At 30.7% G+C, this 17,309-nt stretch overlaps 1 long non-coding RNA gene across 2 annotated transcripts in view; it reads right to left on the reverse strand.

Moving 5' to 3' along the window:
• Positions 1-227: 227 nt before the first annotated feature.
• The window catches only part of LOC107454904 (uncharacterized), a 44,789-nt gene continuing 27,707 nt past the window's right edge, over positions 228-17,309 (reverse strand). Inside the window, exons 2-4 of one of the 2 annotated variants that reach the window (XR_006224802.3) lie at positions 5,683-5,721; positions 5,220-5,365; positions 228-1,522 (exon numbers count right to left, since the gene is read on the reverse strand). This is a non-coding gene — a long non-coding RNA (uncharacterized LOC107454904). The remainder of the gene's footprint in view (positions 1,523-5,219; positions 5,366-5,682; positions 5,722-17,309) is intronic. The other variant, XR_015429876.1, reaches the window with a different exon arrangement.

Below are 17,309 nucleotides of genomic sequence, written 5' to 3' on the forward strand. Positions count from 1 at the left end.
AAATTTACATTTTACAACAGAAAAAAAAGTTGCTTTGGAAGATTTATTTCTTAGTCATTTTAAACTGAGTTTAATACGACATTTGAGCAAATGCTCATTAGCTTGATATTATTTTAATGTATTTACACATAAAATATCGGCCCAGCCAATATTTTTCATTCAGAATAAATTGGAATTAAGCGGAACATTGAGAATAAATTAATAAGTGCCTATCTGATTCTGTTGGTTTCTTTATTTTGAAACTTAGTGCCAAAAAGTGCAAATAAAGCATACTATGTCGATAAAAATCGTTCCGTTATTTAATATAAATCAAACAGTAAAACACAATTTTATAACCTTGCTATCACGAGATGATTTCTGAGCCTAAATGAAATCAACCCCAACATCTCGGGATTGGCGGACACTCTAATTTGATATAATCCTAACAGTAAAGCACTATTCTATAGTTTAGCTATTAGAATGTAGCATAAAGCAGACAGTAAAGAACAATTCTCTAGCCTTGCTATCACGAGATGAGCTGCCGACATAGATGAAAGCAATCTTATTCAGAACACATCTCGGGATTGCCAGACACTCTAATTTGACATAAATCAGACATAAAAGCACAATTTAATAGTCCTGCTATTTGAATTTGATTAAAATCATAAAGTTAAACGCTATTCTATAGTCCTGCTATCGAGATTTGATATAAATCAGACAGTAAAGGACAATTCTATAGCCCTGCTATCACAAGATGAGTTTTCGACATAGCTGAAAGCAATCTCATTCAGAACACATCTCGGGATTGTCAGACACTCAAGTTTGGTATAATCCTTACAGCAAAACACTATTCTATAGTTTTGCTATCAGAATGTAGTATAAATCAGACAGTAGAGCACGTTTTTATAGTCTTGATGTCATAAGATAGGCTCCTGAATTAAATGCAGCAACCTTATTGAGAACTCAGCTCAGACTTCCAAATAACGTATAAAATCTCAGCTCAAAATATTACTAAGATGTCTTATATATGGACTTGCAAATATCATAGGTTTGTTATATAGGTTTGCATAGGTTACTAGCTACAGAATTTAAGACATTGTGCCCAACTATATGAAAAATATTAAGGCCAAAAAACTGACTGCTCAAAAGTTAAATTTTAGCTATAACTTGAAAATAAACATTTATTTGAAAGAAAATAAAGAAATTTGCTCAATCTTTACGAGTATTTAAATTAGTACAAACACTCAAGTGAAAGAAAATTAAAAAGGCAATCTTTTTCTAATATAATAATAATTTTAGTAAAATTCATTGTGATTGCATTCAGTTTTTCGGTTTATTTTTCTGACAATTAAGCTAGAAAATAAACACACTGAACTTGCCGTTTTCACTTAAACTTCCCGCCAGTATTGCATTTAATTAAATACTCGAGATATTTTTTGATGTTGATCCAAAATTCGATCTACACGCGCAGTTACTTTACGAATCAATAGATGGAGCTATTATGAAATAGTATGGAAGAATATACCAGGCAATGGTACTCAATCTGAAAAAAAAGAGAAAAAAACATTACTGTAGGATATAAGCAAAGAACACTAGAAGGAGAAGTGCAGCTCTTCGAATACGTAACTAACTCGGGATACTGCTCGATGCTGCAGGCTATGTCAGAAAAACAACTTACAAAGTAAGGAACATGCTCAAATTTAGCACACGTACTGAGATCCAGCTCATGCGAAGTAAAGTGAATGTCAGGAGTTACGTCACCTGTGAACCGGTTGCTGGACAAGTCAGCATGGTTTGCGTACTCCCGCCAACCACCATGTAATTATTTCTTTCTATGTCAAACTGTGTCAGCAGATTTAATCAACATGGATGATATAAACGTATTCGAAAAGAAATATTTTAATTAAAAGTAGAGTACTGTTTTTCAATAGGCTAAAAATAAAGAAAAAAGCAAACAATAAGAAGAGAGAACTTTTCTTCTCTTCCCCAACACCTGTGCGGTAAGTGGAAATGAGGGTACAAACCCGTTTTAAGAACCTCTGCTGCTCTACCCCTAAATGCTGTTTTTCCCTTTATATGCAGGAAATGCACCGAACCTTTGGGGACGGGTTTACGTTATGTCTATAGAAGTTAGCCTTCTTCGACTACGTGTACTATTTGGTATAAGGGGCAAATATATACATTGTAGTGGTACTAAACGAGCGAAACTTGAAAAAAGAGGGGGGAAAACATCTCAACTATTAAAAAAAGTGAAATTTCTATTTATTGCACATGCAGATCACTTAACTGGTATGATACCTATTTTTGTTTTATTTTTATTGAAGCACAAGGCAAACCTTCTTCGTTATGCTGGACGTCTTAAATTTTAGAAAAAATTTTAAACTGTATCGTTCATAATTTTGTATGCTTAGTAAAATTATGAACGAAACTTTGAACAAAATTATGAACGAATTTTTAACATGGGAATTCATAGAAAATAATTTAGCAAGCAGTTTTTGAACGCAATGAAAAACCTACAAGCTGCACAATTGGAGTTTTAATACTTTAAAAATTAAATATTCAGAAGCAGAGAAAAAAATTGAAAAAACAAGGAAAAAAATAATCAAAGCAAGTCTTAAAGGGTTTTTTAATGTATTAAAAACTGTTTTAAACCTCAAAAATGGTTTACTTAAATTGTTGATATTCACTAAAACGTCGCAAAATACTCTTAAACATTGTTCCGAAAATAAACCGCATATACTATGCAATTCGAAATATCATTTCTATGGACAGTTATTCAGATGTATCGAGTTATACAGTAATTCCAGAGTCCAGTTATAGAATTTACCGACCTAGAGTGATACAACGTGTATTTCCCAGGGAAACATACATTTTACACTTGATTCTCTATCAAATGCGTAGTAAAATGTTTTACTATTCGACTGCAAGAGAGAGCGTTACTCACCGTAATCAGACCACGCAGCTTCGAATGTTTTGTTAGAATGTTGCAAGTTTAATTCTATTTAATGCACGTACAAATGTGACACAATTCAGACGACGTTATTCACGAAGTTGGATGCAATGAATATAAGTTTCGTTGATATTGTTTCTAAATTTGCACATCTATTGAGTTGATAATATGTTTACATCTAGAGTTCCTTTCATTCAAATAGTATTCATGAAAGGACAGTATACATGACCGCACACTAAACTGTAAAAGCTATGGATTTAAAACAAGACATTTATATCGAAGAATATATGCATTAAAACGAAAATAAACCTTTAAAAAGTCAATTTTGAAAATAAAAAAAAATCCTTTTAATTTAAGTACTAATAAATCTACCTCTGAATCAAATTATATTTATGTTATGAAATTATTTTTTATTTATTTGCGTTTATAATAAGTATTTAACTATACCAGGTGTCATTAGGAGATGGTACCTGGCATAGTTGGATATTTATGGAACATATTTAGTACCAACTATGAGATACTTATACTTATAGTTGGATACTAAGAACTGGCAATTTTCAAAAACTGCCTTTTTTGCCAACTTTCCTAAAATAGATATATTTAAATCATTTAAAAATTATTATCGCTCTTTATCTGTTGCACATTAATTGTTTAATACATAGGTGCACGTTAAAGTTATTGTAGCCCGAAATTTTATTATTTATTTAATATTTTTAAGAATATTATTAATAACAATTAAATATTTTTTTAAAAATCTACTTCTTATTTTAATTCGCAATTCAATACTTTTGTTTGGTACAACTTGGTAAAATTCTGCCATTAATATTTAATGTTCTTTCAAACATAAAAGAGTCCTACATAAAATTAAGAAAAAGTTGCGCCCCGCCATTTGATTTGTGTTTTTAATTGTGGCCCCAGGCCTCATGTAAGTTGGAAACCCCTGATCTAGAAACTACTCCGAATGCGAGGCTATTTATTTGTGAAATAAATAAATGCGCTAAAACAACTGAAAGGAAGACATTTTATAGAAATATGCTGGTAGCACATGATATATTCCCCGTAATGAGACCTCGATCGTTAATTGGACCACATTTTCATGTGTTTTAACAAAAACTTACGTAATTTAACCTAATTTGTTATTCTGTTCTCAATGCTTAGCAGAAATTTTTAGGTGGATGATTATACTTTCGCTGTCTTATTGCTGTAAAGGCATTAATAAAACTTCAATTATTCGCTATTTCATGTTAGATTATAAGCATAAATATTTGAAAAAATTAAAAGTAATGTATCAATATATTCCTACAGTTTCAGTTGTTGAAGGCGAGAATTACTAAACACACACATATATATTATTTTACTTTAAATCTAAACTGCATTTTGCTACACGCCGGTTAGTTTGTTTACTGCTTTCTTTTACTTCATGCTCTTTTTGAACAAAATTTGCGATATCGACCCATATATAGAATAATTTTTATCTTAGGGTAATTATTCTTCATTCAGAAATATCGCATTAAACTACACTAATAGATGTGTCTTGAGGAAGACTATTGGTTTTTTACCATTTATAGTTTTTTCTTTATATTATTTTATTTTATTTTACTATATATATATATATATATATATATATATATATATATATATATATATATATATATATATATATATATATATATATATATATATATATATATGTGTATATTATGATTATTATTATTTTTATTATTATTTTACTGTTAAAGATGCTCTGTTAAGACTTCACTTATTATCTATTTCATGCTAAACCAAAACCAGATTTCAGGACGAAACAAGAAGCATTATATTCTTACAATTCTTATGATTTTATAGTTAGTAACGAGAATTATTGGACAAAAATGAAACAACACATTCTTATTGCTTTATTGCTGAAGACGCTCGAGTAGAACTTCAATTATTCGTTATCCCACGTAATATCAAAAGCAGAATTATTGGACAAAAATGAAAAACAATGAAACTACGTTGTCATAACCTGACGCTTGTAACATTTTCCTAAATTAATTATTCAAAAGCACGCAAGGTTAATCTTCTACTCAGTTATTAATAGTCAGTTTTCAATAAAGTCCTGAAGTCATGTTCGTGTCCGTCCAACCATAAAATGTAATTAAGACATCGAAAAGAGTTCGTCCTTCCTCTTCTATCGTCAGGACAGCCATTTATCATTTTTTTCTAACTCAATTGTCGAATACACATCACGAAATGAAGAAAATGTAAATAAAAAATTTCAAGAAAAGAAAAAGAGAGCTATTGTACTTACTTGCATATTCTAATTCATCTCGGGGAACAGGAATATTTTATCCCGGAAAAGTGGAGTTGAATTTCTTCCTTTTATATTTATCATCGTCCATGGCACCTTGTTGGCAAATAGTCTAGAATTTTGTAGCACACAAAATGGCGAGTGTTCTGAAAAGCAAGACGGATAGGGGATATAATTTTGGTTTATTCATAAGAAATATGGGTATGAAGTAAGTAGGCAGTAAAAATTCTGCGAAGAAAAATGAATAAATCCCTCTCTGACAAAGGGTATTCATTTTACGTAATATATATTAATATTTTTACAATTTAAGGTTGTCAAAATAGATTTATGAAACAGTATGATTGAAGACATGAAGAAATGAGAAGAAAAAAATTATTTTATTTAATATCAACATAAAAGTTGAAATAAATTTTTCCAACACTTTTATCATATTACAAAACAATTGAAGTATAACAATACTTACAGTGAATAGTACGTTGTCTACGAGCTCTATATCCAATATCTATAAAAATAACGGCATTGAAAAGCAATATAACTAAGATTATATAAGCGAAACATGTCATAATTAAGTCTGACGAACAAAAGTAAAGATAATACTTCTGTACTTTGTAGTCATTGTACATCATTTATTATCATTTCATAACTGAATATATAGTTCAAATGATGACATAAACAGCAAAAAGATATTACTATAAAACATTTTAAATTCATTTAGCACCTTAATCCATCTATGCAATAGTTTTAATAAAATTTTTATATTAATTTAGATCAAAATAAGTGAAAATTGTTTTATTTAATAATTTAAGAGTTTATGGTTATCAAATACAGCTTGAAAGAATCATTGGTGTCTTTTTTTTTCTGCGTAAAAGGTAAATTATTCCAAGCACGGCTCACATCCAAACAATAACTTTTCAAATGTTCTCTTAATTGCAAAGTTTATTAGATATAAGTTTGTTAGAGTAAGTTGTTAAAAAAAAACCCTAACTGCCTTTTCTTTGTATTTCAATTTTAGTGCAAATTAAAAACCGATAATCCAAAAAATCTTTTTAGTAACTAATAGGCCGTTGTTTTTTAGTTTTTTTTATAATTAAAAAAAGCAAAGAAAATACATTTTTGTTTGTTAATAGAGTGTCAGAGAATATATATATATATATATATATATATATATATATATATATATATACATATATATATATATATATATATATATACACATATATATATATATATATATATATATATATATATATATATATATATATATATATATATATATATATATATATATATATATATATATATATATATATATATATATATATATATATATATACTGGTGTGCAAAACTTAAGCAACAAGTGTTTTTTCGGCCACAGCTCCCCTACAAAGTATAAGATAGCCATGAAATTGCAGTATAATATGCACGTAGTTCAGTAGAAAGATTTTTTGTATGCAAATTTTTGAAATAAAGCATCGTAGGTGATGTAAGTGTATGTAAACCTTGTGGGTCGGCACGCGCAGGTCAAAGCTGTGATAAAAGGATGAAGAACACCGTAGTTAAGGACATTCGCTGTTTTGTGAAACATGCCTTCAAGAAATTATTTAGACGACTTTACTCGATGAAGAATGATTGGGAAGCTTGAGGAGGGGCGTAGTGTGACCAGTGTCACCAAAGAGTTCGGGATCAACAAAAGTGTAGTTTCACGCGCTTGGAATGCCTTTAAAAATACTGGTACAGCTCTTCGGAAGGTTGGTGGTGGCCGTCCAAGGAAAACAACACCAACAGATGACCGTTACATTGTCCTCCAGGCGAAAAGAAACCATTTTCTGTCAGCGAGTGCCATATCTCAGCAACTGTGTACAGCCACAGGACGACAAGTATTAAGATTTACAGTGGCCAGACGCCTCCACAAAGGTGGCTTATTTGCTAGACGTCCTGAACTCTGCATACCTTTAAAAGTTAGCCATCGGCGGCACCGTTTAGAGTGGTGCAGAGAACACGAAACCTGGGCACCTCATCAATGGAGTGGCGTCCTCTTCACAGATGAGAGTCAGTTTAGTGCTACAAGCGATTCTCAACGTCAGTTGATCTGGAGAGAGGTTGGAGCTCGATTTCATCCCAATAACATCGCGGAAAGAGATCGTTACGGTGGTCCTGGAGTTGTCGTCTGTAGTGGCATTATGTTGAACGGGCGAACTGAGCTTCAGATCTTCGACCGAGGTTCTGCAACTGGAGACCGCTACTGCAATGAGGTAATCCTACCCCATCATCGTCTGTTCCGAGGGGCCATTGGACCAGACTTCATTTTTATGGATGACAATGCCCGGCCGAACCGTACTGCCAATGTTCAAGAGCTACTGGAAAGTGAAGATATCACACGAATGGATTGGCCAGCTTACTCTCCAGATCTAAATCCCATAGAGCATGTATGGGATGCATTAGGGAGACGTCTTCCGACGCGAAAGTATCCTCCTGGTAGCACCCATCAGCTGAAAGATGCGTTAAAGGAGGAATGGAGAAGTTTACCCCAAGAACTCCTGGATAATCTGGTGCTTAGCATGGAGAGACGATGCCAATCAACAATTACAGTAAGGGGAGGGCATATCCCCTACTAGGGAACATCTGCCAATTGTACTTACGCTTCTTCAGACAATCATGTGTAACGCCACTATATGTCAAATAAAGCCTTTTTTTGTTCCATACCCTACTTTAAGCTTTATATTCATTTCTGCGCCATTATTCTTTTACCATCGTGTAAGTACAAAATAATGTACATCATATTCAAATTTCATGTCAATCGGATGATTTCTTGTAGAGTTATGACAAAAAACACCCTTGTTGCTTAAGTTTTGCACACCAGTGTATGTATATATATATATATATATATATATATATATATATATATATATATATATATATATATATATATATATATATATATATATATATATATATATATATATAAAGGGCACCGGTGTTCCACCTGCGTAAAAGGGTTAAAGAGCAACTCTTAATATTTCAATAACAGTTTTGCATCAACTTTAATTTTGGTTAAATGAACTGGTAAATAACATAAATATATCGCTTATAAACTTATTTTATATTCTAATTTATACTAATAATAGGAAAACTGTATCATGGATTTTTGAGTTCAAATTCTTCGCTTTGAATTCATCATCTTTTATGTCATCTTATTGATAAATTGTCTAGAATTTTGTTGAATACCAAATGACGGCTTTCAAAAGTAATATGAGTAGAGGATAAAATTTCGATTTTTTCGACTATAGATACAAAGTACGTAAGGTGTTAAAATTCTGGAAATAAAATGAATAAATACCTCTTTAAGGAAAAGTTCTAATTCTAAATAATATGTAATAATGTTATCCAAATTTGAGTTAGGCAAAATAGCTTTTGGTAAGATTATTTTTGAAGCGATACGAACTGATTAATAGATGAAGCTATATTTTCCTCAAAGTCTCCCTCAAAATTATTTTAATACTCTTATTTTTATTATTATGTTTTTGTAACTTTGAACAATATTTACATCAAGAGATGGTAAATTTCATTTATATATATATATATATATATATATATATATATATATATATATATATATATATATATATATATATATATATATATATATATATATATATATATATATATGTATATATATATAAAGAGAGGGAGAGAGATAAGGAGAGAGGGGATTGTGTGGCGTATATTAGTTTTCTAATTTGTGAATGAACAAGTTTCAATACGTGCATTATGTGTATCATAGAAATATTTGGTAATTCTTAATTTTCTCATTTTATTTTTATGCTTACTCTTTTTAAATTTGTGCATATTTATTCATAATCACTTAGAAAAGATATGTTCTTTTGGTAATGAATGCTTAGTTTAATTATTTGCGAACTTATCTATTTTCTTTTTTGTTTAATGAAATTAGTTTATTTACAAAAATAAATAAATAGTAATACTGCAGTAAGAGCAGATCTCAGCTACCCTGGGTATACAGGTTATTGTTCAGGCTTAAATTTAAAACTATTTTTAAAGTATTTTTACTTCTCATCTTTAATGATATTCTTCATAAGCAGTAGTATAATAAAGAGTTTTATAAATTTTGTCCCGTGGGTTTTTTCGCGTCTTTTTAAATAATCTTCTCATTTGGATAAATAATAAACTATTTATAGTTGCATTAATTATTCTTCGATAACTTATTTTAGTTTTCCCTTTCACTTACTTGAGTATTTTAAAATAATTTCCATATTATTAAGTTTCAAAATAATATCCTGATATTACTGATCTAGAATATTTTAATTTCTGCAATTAAATTTGCTAATGTTTATGTAACCGTAAATCTTGTTATAGTTTAGTATTGTTTTTTCAATCAGTCTTAGTTAGTTCATTATTTCGAAAATCTCAATTAACTGAATTGTTATCACTTAAATAATTTATAAAGATTCGTGATTGCACTGGTGTTTTAGTTTTAACAAAAACATAACCAATGCAAATGGATGAAGAACTGACTTTCATGAGTTAGTAAATCTAATTTTTCAACCCGATTTCATGCAGAAAACTAACATACTTGTGCTTATTCATGAGTACAATTGCTTCTGTGAATGACCGAAATTGGTGGTTGTTGATTTACAACGTTGATTGTTGACAATCACATAGTCAGTTTGGTAAATGTTCGAAATATATACTAGGTCTTGTTAAGTGTCACTGTCCAGTATACATTTGCCCGGTATACCCTACTACACTGATGTTTTAAAGTTAAATACCCTGCCAGGTATACATTTAACCGGTGCACCGATCACTAATGTTTCTCCTTCACAATCCTTAGCAGACATTAGAATATTGAATGAATAGAATAATATCAAATCGGCAACAAATATTTCGGGCTTTTGCCAAAGCGACTATATGATTGTTGACATTCACCGGTGAAAGTCGACATTCTCTTAATTTCGGTCATTCATGGTAACGCAATCATTACATAAAATGTGAATATTATAGTTACCCATAAGAATTATGGTATGTTTTTATTCAGCGTTAACAATCGACGCAGTTATCAACTCAGCTATCAACAGTAAGACCACAAGCTCAATAAATCAACAATATGAAAGGGTTTAAATATTTACAACGGAAAAATATAGTTTCAGCTGAAATATCTAACTTACAAACACGTCCAGATTTTTTCTAGGAAAAACGACAATAGAAAAGAATGCTATTTCTACAACAACAAAAAATAAATAAATAAAATACATTAATTGAAGTTAAACATGTTACTTTATTCTAAATCTAAGCATCCAATAAAATAATTCTAGCTATATTATGAATTAGATGCGAAAAGAGAGAACGCAAGATGCCAAAGTTGGCACCTGCTACTAATATTTGCATCGAGGAATAAATCTAATATTTTCAGCTAATATTTAGTTTAATATTTGCATGTAATATTATAAGCACCTAATATTTCCGAATAGCATAGTAATACTTGACTTACAAGTGAACAACATTAATAACCACTTACAAGTGAACATAGGGAAACTTTAAAATCATTCAAATCTTCGATTGCGTGGTAGTTTTTAGCACCCGCTTTATTTCACCAGTTTCAGAATCGATTATTCCAATCACTAATTTTTATGGATACCATAAATTAGTCGGAAGATTAATCATTTCCTAGGGAAATCTTGTTCTCTCATAGCCAACAATATTTCAATTTTTTTCAACCTTAGTACCATAAGTGATAAAGGAGTTTTTGTGCGTTAGATGATCGTAGAAATATACAAGTAGTTCAACAAACCTGCTTTTAAGATGACTTGCTTTAATGCACGATTTTTTAGTTGGTATAAATGTTCGTTTAGCTCAGATTTTGATCTTACGTGAATAAACTATTGGTCGGGTTTCTTATTATCGAAACCAGGAACACGATAGGTAGCAATTTAGTTTTCATACCATAAACTAGTTATTTTCCAGCATGTAACTACAGCAGTTTCAATTTGTTTCGGGGTGTTTTCAATTCCTACTTGAAATATTTAGAACTTTGATATTTCTTTCATAGAATTTTCATTTGAAACTTTGATATTTATTTTATTGAAATGTTTTAGTCCAATCACTGCTTTTATTTTCATTTTTTTCCCACGCAAATTTTCACTAACAAATTCGTTTATTCATGCTTCAAGATTTTTTTACGTTATTCGTAACTCAATTATCGCTCAATTATTCGTAGTTCAATTAATTTAAAAAAAAAGAATCTTATAATATTTCATTATTTAACTCAGCTGAAAGACTGAATTCTTTTGGGTTACTTAGGCATATACCAGTTCTTTAAGATCTTTTCGCAAATATAAGAAAGAATACCTATACTTTGGCTATAGTTGCACTTCTGCTTTTCATTCGATTTTCTTTTGCCTCGGGCATGCCAGATGAATGTTAGCTTTTTTAATCCGTAAGATTGTGAAATGACTTTTCATTAAAGCCTCTACATAACAAAAGGATAAAAAAAAACTACAGAAACTAGTACATCATATTTTAATAAATTCTTCGGATATTATTTCACACATGCATAAAATTAGACGTTTCGATCAGTATTTATGTAAATATATTCTATTGTATATAAAGCACAAAACCGTTAGGCAATATTTGCACTTTCGTTGACCAAATGCCGGCACTTTTTGGTAATTATTTATTGTCGCAGGTTGTAATTAATTATTCACTACACATTTTCTAGATGGAGCTATGAAGCTTTTTCTATTAGGCAAAGTTTCGCTTATTGCGTAATTTGAAATAACACATTTTCTCCATGCAGAGAGATGTATTAAGTATTAATTTCAAAATGTTAATACGAGGTAAATATTAATCGTATTAATCAGTTTCCAAAGCAGCGACATGTTCTGTAACAGCGGTTACCAGAAATCACCAAAGGAATTTTTTTAAACAAATTATTTTAAAACATGATAATTACTACTCTTGCAACTACTGTTGACTTCAATTTTTTTTTAACTTCGAAGTTCCACTCTCATACCGAGTAACGCAAAAATGACCAAAAAAATGATAGCCTTGTGAACAAAGCATTTTGCGATGGTATCGGCAATGAAATGTTAAGGTAAAATCACAAACGACCACTAATGTGTCAGACGAAACAGTGGAAAGAATGGGGGATAGTTTCGTGAGTTCTCCAAAGAAATCAACGAGCCGAGCAAGTCGCGAACTTGGTGTACCTCAGCAAACTATTTGGAAGATTCTGCGACGACGGTTACAATTTAAACCGTATCGTGTGCAGCTCTTGCGACACTTAAAAACGGAAGATAATATCAATCGATTGGAATTTTGCATCAGAATGCTGGAAGCATTACAGGATGACGATTTTGCCGACAAGTTGATATTCAGCGATGAACCTAAAAAGTAAATCGCCACATTGTGTGATTCTGGGGTACTGAAAATCCACGTGCAATTCTGACAATTAAAAGAGATTCACCAAAGGTCAATATTTTCTGTACAATTTCAAAAACAAATATCTATTAGCCAATTTTCTTTATTGAGAAGACAGTGAATAGTTCATTTTACATAGAAATGCTGCAGTCATAGTTGTTCCCGAAACTATCGAAGACTCCATTAATTTTGTTTACCAAATAGATGGGGTAACTCCTCATCAATGTTCGTGCTTACCTGAATGATGAAATCCCGCATTGCTGAATTGCCCGTGTTGGTGATAATGGCCTCGCTTTCTCAGCCTGGACTCCCGGGGCGCCGGATTTAACGCAGTGTGCCTTCTTCCTTTAAACATTGTTTATGTACCCCCACTACCAAAAACGATAGAAGAGCTAAAGAAACGGATCAGTGATGTATTGATGAGCATTGGCAGAAGCACGCACAAAATATGTGAAATGAATTGAACTACCTCCTGGACGTGTGTCGTGTGAACCAAAGAGGTACACATAGAACATTTGTAAGTATAATACTTTTGAATAAATCGGGTGCAGAAAATGAATGATTTTTTTTAAGTAAACCTTCACTTTAAAATTATTTATTACGAAAAAAATATTAAATAGATAAAGAAAAAGTAAGTAAGTAAAAGAAACGTAAAAGAACATTTTCGCTATTCATTCAAGAACTGCCTTTATGAGGCTTACGAAGCTCATTTTGATAAGTACAAAAGCTTTTTTTTTCACTTTAAATTTCTTGATTAATGAGTATTTTTATTCGTCCTCTATGTCATCTGGAAGTTCCGTCACAGGCATTATTTTATATTTGAATCAACCATTTTGCAAGCAAGACCTACTGGGTCAATTGCTTAAAAAGTTTTACTAAGAACGTGAAGGTAGTAGGTTCCATCCCGATATGTGCATCGATAAAAATGGGAAATATATTATTAAGGTTCATTTAAGCATTATTTTACTGATTACTTAAATAATTATTATCAAATATTATTTATATAAAAAAATATAAAATCTCTTCTCTGAAATTATACGTAATGCAAATATCTCTAACTAATCTAATCGATGTTCATTGATTAATAACAAATTTAGAATGATGAAAAAATGGGATAATATAAAGCGCAATTTTTTCTAGAGTTAATAAGTTTTAAGATAAAAAAATACAAAATAAAATAATTTAAAAAAATAAATAAATAAAGCTTTTCTATGGTTTTGCCCGTAAGTAAATATTTGGTGTAAAAAATAGTGAGGAAAAGTTCGAAATAAAGTGTTTAGTGTAACCTAAAATTGAATTTAAGAATCGAGTTGATATAGCCTTATGCTATTTGTAAAGATCAGCAAGCATGCTTGTGAATCGAGTAAATTTGTAAGGCAGAGGACGTGTTTCGTGTTTTTTTTTTAGTGGGACCATCTATGACCATGAATATGACTTCAGCCACACACACACGCACACACATCTCAACCCGTCTTATAGTCATCCATAGATTGTAATTTTGACCAGATACAGAGAACCTTCAATTTTGCCAAATCATTATCTCCAGAGGCATTGATTTGTTGTGGGAAGTTACCTGACTTTGTGACCTGAACAGATTTAACGTGCACCAGTCACCATTTAATACACGGGAAATCTTTGACAACCGGAATTCAAACTCACATCCTCACGAATACGAGCCCAAAGTCCTACCAACCATGCTATACAGGTCTCAAAATAATGTGCTTATCTTAAATGAAATTTATCTTAATATGAGTTGAAAGCATTTCTTGTAAATTTGGTAAAGAAAGCAGAAGTTTGTGATGTTTAAAAAAATTAATTGCATCAAATAAACTATTGATTTTTTATCCGCTTTCGTTGAAAGTTTCATAAGAAGTTGTTCGAACACATTTTAAGATATATTTTATACAAAAAAACATAATATCTGGATTTATGACTGAGTCTTTATCAACTGGATTCTTTTATATTACCTCCAATATTTCATATCTTACTTTTTCGTGCAGTACCATAGAAAAGTTGTTCTGTTTTCAAAAAAAAAATTTTTTTTTGGATCAAATAAAGACTATTTTGCTATAGTTTCCGTTATTTTTGTAAGCAATAAAAAATGCATTTGATGTAAAAATAGAATTTCAATGAAAAGTCGATGGAGTAAAAAAAATTAATTCCTTAAAAGTTTTCTATAACCAATAAATCAGCCAGCCTTTCACCAAAATCACAAATCTTTATAGACATACTTCAACTAAAAGGTGGAACACAAGAAAATAATTCGTAGAAAAACTTTTTTTTATTCAAATATCTTACTACAATATGGATAATAGGAAATAAAATAATCCCCTAAGTACAATACTTTGGATTGATGCAATATCTGTATTTATGAAAAAAGAAGGGGTGTAACAATACAAAGTATTTTTCCAATAAATGTATGAGCGAAAAATTTGCATAAGATTTATTAGTTTATTTCTTACTAAAAAAAGTCATTGAAGCTTACGACGATTTATTATAGATTTTCTCTTTCAAAAGAGAACTTCCTTCAAATGTTTAATATAAAATAAACATAAATTGTGATGATCAAAATTGGGATGACATGTCTTCAGATTATCCTCGGGGATGTTTCCCAGACCACGACCAAGAGCCCATTGTGCAACTCTAGCGTGATGTAAATAAAGTACAACTACAAAAGTTGCTTGGGATTTACATATGTACTCAATATCTTGATTTTACAAGAACCTGAGCGGATCTACATATTGATATACATAAGTTTGATGATTTCCCGAAATTTAAAACGGCAAAATGGTTAAAAGTGAACATATGATGCTTGCGGCATTGTCATGTGACAGAGCATATATTTTTCATCACACAAATTTTTGGCTTAAGTTTAAAGTTAATTTTAAAAGGAGTTTGGAACCGAATGTGTAAAATCAACGTTGAATGAAATGAACAAGAATTTTAAAAAAATGGAAGTTAAATAAACTGCTTCGTTAGTCTAAAATAAAGGGTGTTAAATTTAATCAGATTTTGCACAAAAATGATAAGAAAAATATGCGCATAATTATTTCATGCTTAATTTTGAAAAGAAATGAAGCGGTATTATTTAAGAAAAACTTCAATGTTTTCCATTTTATTGTAAAAAGAAGTGCTTTATAAAAATCCCTAATACATTTTCTCACCTCCTGAAATTTATAATTTAATTTTATGAAAAAATTTACTTCTTTTGCAGTATATGCATTCAGGTTAGTCTAGAGTAATCATACGTAGGCGGCCCTGTTACCCATCAAAACTATAATTGTAGTAGATTACTTAACTTCAAAGCAGTGAAAACTCACCTGGTTTAACAACCAGTCGAGTGCTATATTTGCCGGTTAGTCATATGCAGATGTCCCGTGGTTCCTTAAAACTGCTAAAGTAGTAGATTAAGTATCATCAAATCAGTGAAAATTCACCTGGCTCAGCAACCACTTAAATGCTATCGATTTTAACAAGATCCATTAAATAATTCTATATCTGTATTTGAGTTATCAAATTATTGGGGCGATCAAGAACGTTTTATGATAACTTTTTAAAAACCTAAAATGCATTTCATAGCCAAAATTCATTTACCATTATAATAATGTTCAGGGACCACTAGATACCCTTTTATGTCAAATTAAATTATATTCACAAGTAGATAAAGTAAAAAAAAAAATTTCGTGCTTTTATAACGCATGTGTACAAACATTTTTATATTTATTCTGCTTAGTTTTATAAAATGTCATTGCTTTCAACATCAAGACTTATATTCCTTTAAAACAAGACGAAACAAGAGACAACTTTAAATTTTAACATTTGAAAAGATATCCAACTAAATTGAAAGGATTTCCGAATTCCGAATTTTTATTTGTTGATTTATTATCAATGAGAGGGATGAAAACTAAATACTATTATCAAATCTCAACCCGAAGCATTTTCTAGCTCATTTACACTCTACTATCAAACTTTGCACTTTACTTTGCCAACAAAATATTTGATGGATGCACTGTTTGCGTTTATTTGCCTTTGTTGACTGAAAATCCCCCTTCCTCATCTGAATGTAATGAATAGAAACGGGGGAGCAAAAATGGAAATTAACATTCCCCCATGGATTACGGATCCTGTAATTCTTAGGGCTGAAAAATATTCTTTATTTTGTAACATCACACTACTTGCTAACATAGAACAAGTACTTTTAGTCTCAGCGGAAGCTGACATCACAGCTTTCTTAGAAAGGAATCGCATTTCTTTAGTGATAAATGCGACTAGGAACATTTCTTGGGATGAAAATTGTAAGACGTGAAATAATTAGGCTTCCCCCGAGAGGGAAAGTTTAATAGGAAAAGAGAGTCACCTAGTTGAAGAAAGAAGAATAAGAAAATCGTCGCTTTATAATTAAGTTTTCAGATCTTTCTATCTAATTTGAGATATCCCGATTTAGCAGTTTCAGACGCAGGTATGGAGTGTTTAAAATGAGACTTCTTGATAGTTTTCGTATCAGCCGAGAAAAATGGGATAAGGTTTAAGTTTGAAAGATTAATAAGTTTCGCTACATCTTGCGCGTTGATGTTGACAGAGCCTTTTGTGAAGTTTTCATAGTCATTTTGCGTAAATATTTCCATTAAGAAGGAATACTTTAAATAAATTTCTCGATT

This window comes from Parasteatoda tepidariorum, chromosome 10 (assembly GCF_982258835.1).
Source record: "Parasteatoda tepidariorum strain Cologne lab strain chromosome 10, Ptep-v5.0, whole genome shotgun sequence".
Taxonomy (NCBI): Eukaryota; Metazoa; Arthropoda; class Arachnida; order Araneae; family Theridiidae; genus Parasteatoda; species Parasteatoda tepidariorum.